The sequence below is a fragment of the Aquarana catesbeiana genome, linkage group LG12 (assembly GCF_042186555.1).
Source record: "Aquarana catesbeiana isolate 2022-GZ linkage group LG12, ASM4218655v1, whole genome shotgun sequence".
NCBI lineage: Eukaryota > Metazoa > Chordata > Amphibia > Anura > Ranidae > Aquarana > Aquarana catesbeiana.
In genome coordinates this window covers 31,852,118-31,864,500 of record NC_133335.1, presented here as the reverse complement: position 1 = coordinate 31,864,500, position 12,383 = coordinate 31,852,118, and positions in this window count along the sequence as shown.

The following is a 12,383-nucleotide window of genomic DNA, read 5'->3' as shown; positions in this document are numbered from 1 at the left end:
ACTGTAGACGGAAACTCCAGAAAGAATTACACCTCAGTAGTTTAGAAACACTCGATATTTTATCATAGCAATTGTATGTTCAGAATTAGGGGACCCAGCTGAAAGTAGAGGAACAAAAGAAAAAGTTTTAAAAATGTGTTTGTGTGTGTATTATATATATATATAATATATATATAGATAGATATATATATCTATCTATATATATATAGATATATATATATATAGATAGATATATATATATATCTATCTATATATATATTATATATATATATATATCTATATATATATTATATATATATATCTATATATCTATATATAAATTTATATGACCATATGTGACAATTTTTCACAATTAAAAAGTGAAAGGAATATTGTTGGAGTACTGGCATTTTTTTACATTTGTACTTCGATTGTAAGACTGTCACCTGATGTCTATAGGCATCTTAACCGCTTAACCGGAAGATTTGGCTGCTGAATGACCAGAGCATTTTTTGCCATTCGGCACTGCGTCGCTTTAACTGACAGTTGCGTGGTCGTGCGATGTTGCACCCAAACAAAATTGACGTCCTTTTTTCCCCACAAATGGAGCTTTCTTGTGGTGGTATTTGATCATCTCTGCGGTTGTTATTTTTTGTGCTATAAACAAAAAAAGAGCAACAATTTTGAAAAAAAACACAATATTTTGTACTTTTTGCTATAATAAATAACCCCATTTTTTTTTTAAAAAAAGCTAATTTTTTCTCATTTTAGCCGATATGTATTCTTCTACGTATTTTTAATAATAAAAATCACAATATGTGTATATTGATTGGTTTGCGCAAAAGTTATAGCGTCTACAAAATAGGGGATATATTTATAGTATTTTTATTATTATTATTTTTTTTTACTAGTAATGGCGGAGATCTGCGATTTTTATCGGGACTGAGACATTATGGCAGACACATCGGACACTTTTGACACATTTTTAGGACCATTTGCATTTATACAGAGATCAGTGCTATAAAAATCCACCGATTACTGTATAAATGTCACTGGCAGGGAAGGGGTTGACACTAGGGGACAGTCAAGGGGTTAACTGTGTTCCCCAGTGTGTGTTCTAACTGAAGGGGGGATGGAACTGTCTAGAGGAGATGACAGATCGCTGTTCACACTTTGTATGAACAGACGATCTGTCTCTTCGCCCCTCAGAGAACCAGGATCTGTGTGTTCACACACACAGATCCCGGTTCTCGCCGTGTCACGAGCGATCGCGGGAGCCCGGAGGTCATCGCGCCCGCCGGGCACTCGCATCGGCTATGGGGGCGAAGCGGCAGGCACACGCCCCTAGTGGCCACAGGGCGAAGCGACGTAAGGTAACGTCGTTTCGCCCAGCCGTGCCATTCCCCTGCAGTAAAACTGTGGCGGCTGGTCGGCAAGTGGTACATATAAAACCCAACCAGGTGACATTTAGTTTGCTAAAAAAAAAAAAAGTTTGTATTAAAAACAAAGCAATTGCTGTTTTAACTTTTTCTCATGCATTGCTGCATCACAGAGTGACTGATCTCCAACAGTCTCCTTGCCACCACTCCCCATCTACTTGTACTCTGACCAATGCGGTATGGCATTTCTCAGGACAACGTTACCTGATCGAGACGTTGGTAGACCATGCCTGTGTAATGTTCTAAAACAGTCAGACTGACAATGTAGGGACCCGGCTGGATATTTTTACCCTATAACAAGAAGCACCTGAGCAAGGATGGGATGACAGGATCACTGGGTAATACTTTAATGAAGTAGATAATACAAAAATTACTTTTGAAAGGAATATCATGTTAAAGATTTAATGAGATTTTAGTGATTGGGTTTACTTTAAGTTAATGGAAGTTGAGGCACTTGGTGAGGATCACGGTGTACCAGATTTGAACCTTGAATGCTGATAAGTTGGAGTAATTAAATTACCTATACAACAGCACTGTTATAAGATCAAATCAAATATTGCTCTGTGCAATTAAAATATCACAATACAAAAATGTGCCAATATGAAACAAACAATCCCATATAGAATTGTGTCACCGGCGCAAAAAAAAAATTATAATAATAATAGTGAAATGTTGATCATGAAATTTGATCTGCTGCAGTTAAAATGTCCTATACCATAGGTTTAGAAAAAAACGTATTCAAATAGTGTAACTGCGCTAATCCAAACATGTGCTATTACAATGTTACCACTGATAACGGTGTTTGTACCTTATATACCAACCTTACCAATAAATCTATAAGCTATAAAGTGCAACGTGACAATAAAGTGCCAAATATCATAAAGTGCAAACTAACACAACTTAAACCATAAGTACTGTATATAATAATAATCCCCAAAGTCCATTTCCATTTATCATATGTATTCAATGTGCTTATTATGCTCCAATTTTCAGCCATGCTTTATAACAGTAGCTATTCACCACTTCATGTGCCACCACCACCTTCTAAAATGGGCACTCACCAGAGCCTAAAAAAAGTTTTGCCTTTGGTTCATATTGGGATAACCACTCCACTATCCTGGTGTTCCTCCAACTAGTTAACCACTAGATGCTCCTCATTTCTCCTCATGTCAGTGTTGGTATCTCATAAACATTGAACATTCATCATTGCGCAATATATTTATATTAAAGATTTATTTTGGCCAATAAATAAATATCCAAAATATGTAAAATGAGCACTCACACTTTATGATGCCTTAGAACTGGCACTGAGTCTATCCAGCGATTTATTTTAGGGATCCGCTACGCCACTTCGTTCCTCGAGCCCGGCGTGCGTTCCAATTTGGTACGGGTTTGTGACAGGAAGTGACGTCCGCGATTACCCAGAAGTCTCTACGCGTTTCGCATATATACATGCGTCATCAGGAAGAGCTTCTAACAATCTCTCTATGTGAGTGTTTTAAATCTGCAATTCATATTTTAATAAAACGATACTGCACTATGTGGATTCCCTCTCTTTGTGCCCTTATCTAATATCAGAGGCATACAAGTAATAAGGAGGAACACATGACTACTGGGAGAGGAGAACTGATCAGGAGAAAACCAAGGAGGTGAAATAATTACCCAGGAGGGTTGTTTCCCAGGAGCATGCTGTGACTTTTCTGCTGAATAAGTCAATTCTATCTGGTGAGTGTGTAGAAGAACAGTATTGCACAGAGCACGTTGTGGAGCACTAAGAAGTTGTATTGGCACCAGTGTTAATTTTAGTCTTAGGACTAAAATGGCATTCTAGTTTTAGTCCCATTTTAGTCTTCTGCAATTGTTTTAGTTTTAGTCATATTTAGTCGACTAAATCTCCAGTACATTTTAGTCGACTAAAATGTCTTACGTTTTAGTCGACTAAAATCTCCAGTACATTTCAGGATCTGCAATCTAGTTTTAGTCTTTTGACTAAAATGGCTTTTAGTTTTAGTCGTATTTTAGTCATCTCAACTGTTTTAGTTTTAGTCGTATTTTAGTCGACTAAAATAGTATTCATTTAGTCGACTAAATTAACATTGATTGGCACAGAGCATTTTATCTACACAATGGAGCGCTTTATAATGGAAGAATAGAGTTTGTGATGAACTTTTGAACATATGTTTGTTTCATATTGGCACATTTTTTGTTGTTGTGATGTTTTAATTGCACAGGGCTATATTTGATTTGATTTTATGACAGTGCTGTGGTATAGGTAGTTTATTTAGCACAAAAATCTAATATCTGTCTTTTTGGTGAACAGCAGCAGTCATATAAGAAGTAGTGGATACTTACCAGACTAGGTTGACTGATACAGAGTAGGGTGTGATTGCACATACTTAGAACATATTTGGAAGAGGTTTTGATACATCTGGGTGACAGTGCTGTGTATTAAATAGTACAAGTTGGAGTAATTGACCACAACCAAGTATGTTTATGGCAGATTGGGGTGGGTAATTTGCGTTTAGAATGTATGCAAGTATGATACTTGTATATAGTAGGTCCAACTATTGCTAAATCTTCATACACTGTAGTTCTGTGCAGAACTCAAAAGGCTATAGTTGACATTACTGTTTGGCTCATGTCCGAACCATGTAATGCTCCTGTTCCGTGACAGCTGCTGGTCTGAATCCACCATCCTGGTTTTGGCTGAGTTGCACTGTCCTTGTCTGATTGTCCACCTTCAGGGTGATTGATGTGACGTGATGTGATTGATAGGTTTCAAGCTCCCTGTTAGCCTTCCCTGTTCCTGTACCTTGACCTTGCCTTCGCTTGCTCCCTGCCCTGCTGGCTAGTTTGGATTCCTTTGTTGATGACCTCAATAGCGTATACTGACTACACTCAGAACTCAGCCTGCCCTGTACCTAGGCTGTCACTGACAACTCTGCCTGTCTGCCAACCTCAAGTACCTGTTTAGTGTTCTCAGTTAAAGTACCTGTTTTGCTGTGCTCAGTTTGGGCCTGTCCCGGTGTGATGACCAAGCACTATAGCGTGTGTAAGACCTGGGGGCAACAAAGTACAGGTAGACCTGCTTGCCTTATGGGAAAGGGGGCGCTATAATTGAAGAGCACAGAAGTCCACTATAGTGCCTGACCACCAACGCTAGAGGTAGGCCTGACAACTTACTGTTGAGTTTGGTATGGCACTGTAGGGGGTGAGATCCTGAAGGGATCAGCCGAAGCCCCTGCTTCTCATGCAAAGCTGTTTGTGTTGTCTACTGTATGTGGCCTTTAAGAGGTCTAAAAAAAAAACCAACATGACTTGACACAGGTTATCAACAGCACACAGATTTCGAGAGAGAGAATTAGCTGGCAAAGTTTCAAAACCCAAACCTTCTGCAAATGTTCCAGCTCTGAAATTTTCCTTCATTTATGTGATAAAGACCCCACAACACGTAGTGATGTCTCCAAGAGCAAGATGCGACTGAAAGACAGATCGCCTCATTTTCCGCACTGTTTCTCAACTGAGATGATTTGCTGAGAAGAGGCCTCCCCCTAGACCTTTCCATCACGGCCTGAGATAAGCTGTGCATAGGCAAAGCAGTCATTGATCAGGAGGCTTTAAGTAAAGTTATTTCAAGAGAGATGTAATACTTTCCATACTGCTCAGAAAATATCGTTAATAGTCTATCTCAGCCATCGGAGCTCCCATGTGCTTCACGCTAATCTCTCTTCACTTATGTTCTTTTTCAATTAATTATAGTCACTTACAAGATGAACATATCCTCCCTCCTGGGGATTGCTGGGTAGAATAATTTGCAAAAGGAAAGAAGGGAAAAATTCTCCAAATAAGGCTTTAGTATATGCAGGCAATTTATCTATCGATTGCCTTTAAACAAAAAAAAAAACATTAAAAAAAAAGGCTCCTATAAGCAGCTCTGGTGATTGAATCAGTTTACATTAGAAGAGAAGAAATAGTCTGTTGCTAAAGGGCTTTAAACAGGACAGAATAATAAGAGGAGAAAAATGTGCAGACTGCGATGCCTTTTAGTGATAAGTAGTAAAGTAAGGATTACCTAAAGTGTATGTCTGGGCAAAGAAAAAAAAAAACATTTCTGGAATATATTCACATTTCCCCACATTTTGGCTTTTTAAAAATGCAGCAATTACAGAAAAATTTGTGTTGATTATGTACAAATCGTACTTGCCTAAACTCTTGTTCCTGTTTTGCTGCCTGTGCAACACTGAAAACCCAAGTAGTGTTGTCAGCCCTGCTGGACTACAGAACGCATACCTCTCTCCTTATCTCCATAACATAACGTGGGTGTTATGTAGTCCAGCGGGGGAGAGCTCAGGCACACACTTACAACACTGCTTGGGATTTCAGTGCAGCAGTTGACAGTATTGTCAAGGAAGAGAGAAAGGCACCATCGCTCCAGGTAGATCCACCAGAATGTGTCCTTCACCTCCAGAGAGAGAAGAGCCCCAGGTGCTGGCTAATGCATGTGCAAATGGAAATGGGCGGAAAAAACTCTGGACAGCCGCACTCCGAAGAAAATTTCATTTGCCTTTTATTGTAGATAGGGACCAGAAGGTACAACGTACAGGTCACAGCAGAACGATACAGGGAAAAGCTGACGTGTTTCACACTTATACTTATAGTAAGCACTTAGTATAAGTGTGAAGCGCGTCAGTTTTTCCCTGTATCGCTCTGCTGTGACTTGTACGTTGTACCTTCTGGTCCCTACCTACAATAAAAGGCATATGAAATTTTCTTCGGAGTGCGGCTGTCCAGAGTTTTTTCCGCCCATTTCCAGTGTTGTCAAGGAAGTTAGGATCTCACTGGATTTCTGGCAGGACCAACAGGGATATTTATTTTATATTTTCTGGCTTCCAGAATTTTTAGAAATAAAGCATGAGCAATACTGCAGAGGTGTACTGCATATATAAATATATACAGTATTTGTAGTCAGAGTCAGGATACTAGAGGAGACATAACCCCGACTATGGCGACCTGAGATGTGCCATGGTCGCCCGTGAGTGTAAGCTTAAAAGAGGACATACCCTGAGTATGAAATATGGAAAAAATGGGTAATGGGCGGGAGGGAACACGGAAATGCTAGCCGATGAGTAGGTATGGCCCTGACTCCTCCTACAAATACAGGCTAGCCAATGGCCAGCCTTCTAACTTGTAGTCAGAGTCAGGATACTGGAGGAGACGTAACCCCGACTATGGCGACCTGAGTTGAGCCATGGTTGCCAGTGAGAATAAGCTTAAAAGAGGGCAAAAGAGACACCAACTAGGTACACTAAGTGAAATTTAATGAAAAAACATGACAAATAATTAATCCAACAGTGTAGCAAAAGCACATTTGACCTCCACATGGGGATCAGGAATGTACCGACTATAGCAAGATGATTGCCAGCGTCCCATGTATTTGATGACATGGGACCCTCTGCTTGGATGACGCCCCAATCCTGAAAGAATGGCCGTGAACTGTTTTGGGTTCAACCCCAAGTTCGCAATCAGAATCCTAATATGTGAGATAAACTGACTGGAAGTAAGAGCCTGTGTAGGGAAGGGAAGCAATGGGCTATCGAGAGGGGCTGCTGAAAACATGGCGACAAGCTGATCCAAGACCTCCCCCGGACACCAGACAGCGTTGGTTCCATAATAATTGATCATGAAACCCTGACCTGTCTGCCAGTTCTTGTTGTTGGGGAGTTGAAGTGCATAATGATCGGGAAACCTGGCAAGACTACCCTTGAGGAATACTGGTGCGTTAAGACCAGCTCGAGATACCTCCCCAAAGTAACTAAGGAAGACCGCTGCCTTGAGGACCAAGCTGGGACCCTATATATATATATATATATATATATATATATATATTTTTAGCCAGGTATACATGTTAAGCTAAAATAATGTAACTCAAAATATACCTAAACAAAGCTTCTGTTGAAACGTAAGTTGTAATATCATTTCTGGCCCAGCCACCCCAATGTTCTTATCTCTCACTTACCTCATCCGCAAAAGGTTTGAAATTTCATGTTTCTGTCTGAGTTTTAAAACATTGTCTCTACTTGCATTACTTCCTGCATGTCCACTCCCATCATTCTCTGTGTTTTGCATCACAGAAAAGGGTGTGACTGTATTACCTACCTCATTACTATACCACCACCTACTTCTTATCTTAACTACTTCTGGACCGTCCATCACACATTTACTGCGGCAGGGCGGCCTGGCTATACGAAACAACATACCTATACGTTGTTCCCTTCTCGGTGCCTCGGGTGTGCGGACGCCACCGCAGCAGATCCGTTCCCGCTGTGATTGGACACAGCGAAAGCCAATCAGCGGCTCCGGCAGCCACATTGGCTGCTGGGACCCGCCGATCGTTCACAGGAGAGGCAGAACGGCGGTCTTCCTATGTAAACAAGGCAGACCGCCGTTCTGTCAGAGAGGAAGAGAAATATCTTGTGCTCCTGCTAATCAGGAACACAGATCTCTCTCTCTTCCTCCAGTTAAACCACCCCCCACCCCCCTCAGTTAGAAAGCACTCTCTAGGAGCACATTTAACCCTTTGATTGCCCCTGATGTTAACCCCTTCCCTGCCAGTGTCATTAGTACAGTGAGAGTGAATATTTTTTTTTAGCATTTTATCACTGTATTGGTGTCACTGGTCCCCAAAAAGTGTCACTTAGTGTCAGATGTGTCCGCCGCAATATCACAGTCCCGCTAAAAATCAATGATCGCTGTCATTACTAGTAAAAATAAAAATAAAAATGCCATAAATATATACCATTGTCTGTAGAAGTGATAACTTTTGTGCAAACCAATCAATAAATGCTTATTGGGATTTTTTTTACCAAAAACATGTAGCTGAATACATATTGGCCTAAACTGATGAATAAATTCGATTTTTTTTACATTTTTTATTGGGTATGTTTTGTAGCAAAAAGTAAAAAATTAGATTTTTTTCAAAATTGTTGATAGTGCAAAAAAAAAAAAAAAAAAAAAGGTGATCAAATACCACCAAAACAAAGCTCTATTTGTGGGGAAAAAAAGGTCATAAATTTTGTTTGGGTACAGCGTTGCATGAATGCGCAATTGTCAGTTAAAGCGACGCAGTGCCGTATCGCAAAAAATGGCCTGGTCATGAAGGGGTAAAACCTTCCAGGGCTGAAGTGGTTAAGGTGATCATACACATTACAATCTGATTGTACAAGCACCTTTAGATCTCTCATCAGCTATGTAGTGCAAGGTTCTGCCTGATTTGATACAAATTGGATAGATTGTTCAGGTGGTCCTCCTATTCCATAGATCTGGTAAATCAAAAGGACATTGTACAGCGATTGCATAGAGTATGTCCATCTTTATACAAGTACATAGGATGGAGCGGATGGAGGCAGGCCCTGCTCACATCTTCACATAGCGGGAACTCACTTTTTTCCTTCGGGGGCGTTTTGGAGCGTTTCCGCTCTTCATGCATAAGGCAGCCCATTCACCTGCATGGGCTGCCCTATGTGCAACAGTCGCCCTAAAGAAGCGCTAGAACTTTTTTTTTTTTTAGAGTGGAGAGTGGAGCACGGTGCGTTTTTTAGTGTGCTTTTTGGTGCATCGGCGGTGTGTTTCTGAAACACATGGCAAAGCACGCATTTTCTGTGCATTTGGAAACACACAGATGTAAGTGGAGCCTCAGTGTTCTTGTGTTAACACACCAATTTCACTTTCAGGCCCCATTCACACCTAGTGCCATGAGCAGGGGTCAGGCTCGAAGACCAGTTGCTATAGCAGTAGCGGGACTACCACCGACCAGCAGGAAAGATACACAGGCGATCACCCTGTTTGGTGACATGGGCTCATCTGTGGTGTGGAATCTAAGTACTAACTGGTGTTCACCAGAGCTCCTGAGGGTAGAGATGGGTTTAGCTGCATGTTAGTACTAGGTTTCGGTCCTCAGGATCACCCTACCAGGAGGTGAGCAAGTCAGGGTCCAGAAGGGGATAAGCAGGTAAGGATCAAACAGAAGCGTAGTCAGTAAACAAGCCAAAGGTCAGTAAGGAGTAGTTGCAGATTGGGATCAGTCAGAAGCATAGTCAAGGAACAAGCCAAGAGTCAATGAGTGGTAGCACAATAAAATATAATAAAATTAATAAATATACAATAAAACTATTACCAACTTTAACCTGTAAGACCTCATCTGGAATATGCAGTTCAGCTTTGGACATCAGTTCTCAAAAAGGATATGGGGGAACTGGAGAAAGTGCAGAGAAGGGCAACCAAACTGATAAGAGGCATGGAGGAGCTCAGCTATGAGGAAAGATTAGAGGAACTGAATTTATTCTCTCTTGAGAAAAAGAGATTAAGGGGGGATATGATCACCATGTATAATAGGGGTCCATATAATGTACTTGGTGTTGAGTTATAAACTTTACGGTCAACACTGAGGATAAGGGGGCACTCTTTATGTCTAGAGGAAACGAGATTTCTTCTCCAAATACGGAAAGCTTTCATCACAGTAAGATCTGTGAAAATGTGGAATAGACTCCCTCCAGAGGTGGTTCTGGCCAGCTCAGTAGATACTTTTCTTGTACATTATATAACTGGGTACTAACATTTATAGGTAAAGTTAAACCAGGGAAAATCCGATTGCCTCTCTGGGATAAGGAAGAAATTTTTTCCCCTGCTGGAGAAAATTGGATCATGCTTTGCTGGGGTTTTTTTCGCCTTCCTCTGGATCAACTGTGGGTATAGGATTGGGTATATGTAATTGTATGATATTTTTTATTTTATTTATTTTTTATGTACGGACTTGTGTCTTTTTTCAACCTGACTAACTATGTAACTGTAAGGGAATGTAGTTTGTGTCTTGGACTGGCTTTGATTGAAGTTTGCAATTAGTGATGTTGCCCCACAACAGCAGTACTACACATTTACATAATATTTCATATAGGGCGCAGTATATATTTTACATATTATGTATATGATGCATCTCACAAATGACCTTCCTCAACAGGCAGTTCGCAGTCTTTTAATTATATCATTATTACACACACTAGGGATGTTCTTGTAGCAAGAAATAAATGAAACATTGGTTCTCAATTTAATGACGACAGATATTACAGTAGCAGCTTACCCAGTGTGTGTTGATGAAAGTCTGCATTTCCCGGTCATTGTAGAGCTAGTATTATTAGGTCACATTCAGATGACAGTCTCCAAAATGTTGGCGACATGGCCTCCCCGGTTCAAAAAGTGCTGGGTACATTTCTGCCTGGGCAGCTCAGACAGTTACCTGATTTTTAATAACCATTTAAAGATGAATTCCAGGTAAGCCTTTCCACCTCATCCAATCAGAGAACGCTTTGCATTCATTCAGAGGATGCAAAACATTCTCAGAATGGTGCCTATGCTGGCCTCCTGTGTTCAGAATGCAGCACGTCAGACGCTCGGTACATGACCTGGAAGCAAGTGGAGATCAGTGGAGTACCGTTGTCTACTTGAGTGATTTCCAGATTCCAGGGGCATCGGCTAGGTATAGTATATACAGTACATTGGTCCAAGCTGGACCTAAGTAACTATGTATAAAATGTTCATACCTGAAATTCTTCTTTAGGTTTAACCCACATGACATTGAGATCTCAGCTCTTATGCTACTACAATCCACTTATTGTATATTTGATGTTTAATTACTGTAGATTCATTCAATCAAGCATACTGTAAAAAAGAGCCAAAGTGAAAGTACTACTAGCCTTAATGTTCTTTCACGTGACATTTCTTTTAAGGAGCATTTTTTTTTTTTTAGTTTTTAGGCCTCTTGTGGATGTGAATTGAATAAATCAACAGTGAGTCAGAAGCATAATCCAAGGCACAAGTTAGGTTGACCTTAGGCAACCTTGATGAACCTGTGCAAGAATTGGTTTTCCCCAGAAATCATTTAAATGGCAAACAATTTTTAGGAAAATGATTCAACTTTTAAATGAGTCCTGTCTTCATTGTATTGGATCTAGGGTCGCCTTACTCTTTTGTATACAGTACTTACATATAGTATTGTACAGGTACCATGTGTTCATTATGGCACATGGATTTTGGCACAGATTATTTGGTACTAATAAATGGTTTCATTCATAGACAGTAAAGCTTTTATCACCTGACATTTTCAATATGATCGTATTTGTGAAGCCATTATTATTATTATTATACAGGATTTATATAGCGCCAACAGTTTGCGCAGCGCTTAACAAAATGAAGGCAGGCATTACAGTTACATTACAATTTGGTACAAGAGGAATCAGAGGGCCCTGCTCGTTAGAGATTACAATCTAGGAGGGAGGGTCAGTGCATACAAAAGGTAATAGCTGTGGGGGATGAGCTGATGGAGAAAGTAAAACAGTGTATTAGTTAGAAGCAGGATAGGCTTCTTTAAAGAGAAGGGTTTTCAGGGATCGTCTAAAGATGGATAGATTAGGGGACAGCCGGACAGATTGGGGTAGGGAGTTCCAAAGGATGGGAGAAGCTCTGGAGAAATCCTGTAAGCCAGTAGCCATCAACTCTGTCCTCAGGACCCACTAACAGGCCAGGTTTTATGTATTACCTTGGGGAGATGCAGACTAGAATACTGCAATCACTGAGCAGCAAATGATATCACCTGTCATGTATTTCTGTTATCTTGCAAACCTGGCCTGAGGACATGGTTGATGACCACTGCTGTAGGCGAGCATGGGAGGAGGTGACAAGGGAGCTAGAGAGCAGGAGGTCTTGAGAGGACCAAAGAAAGCGGCTTGTTTGGTATTTTGGGACTAGGTTAGTGATGTAGCTGGGGGCAGAGTTGTGGACGGCTTTGTAAATTATTGTTAGTACCTTGAATTGTATTTGTTGGGTGAGTGGAAGCCTGTGGAGGGATTGGCAGAGAGGGGTGGAGGACACTGAAGGGTTTTTAAGGTGGATGAGTCTTGTAGCAGAATTCATTAT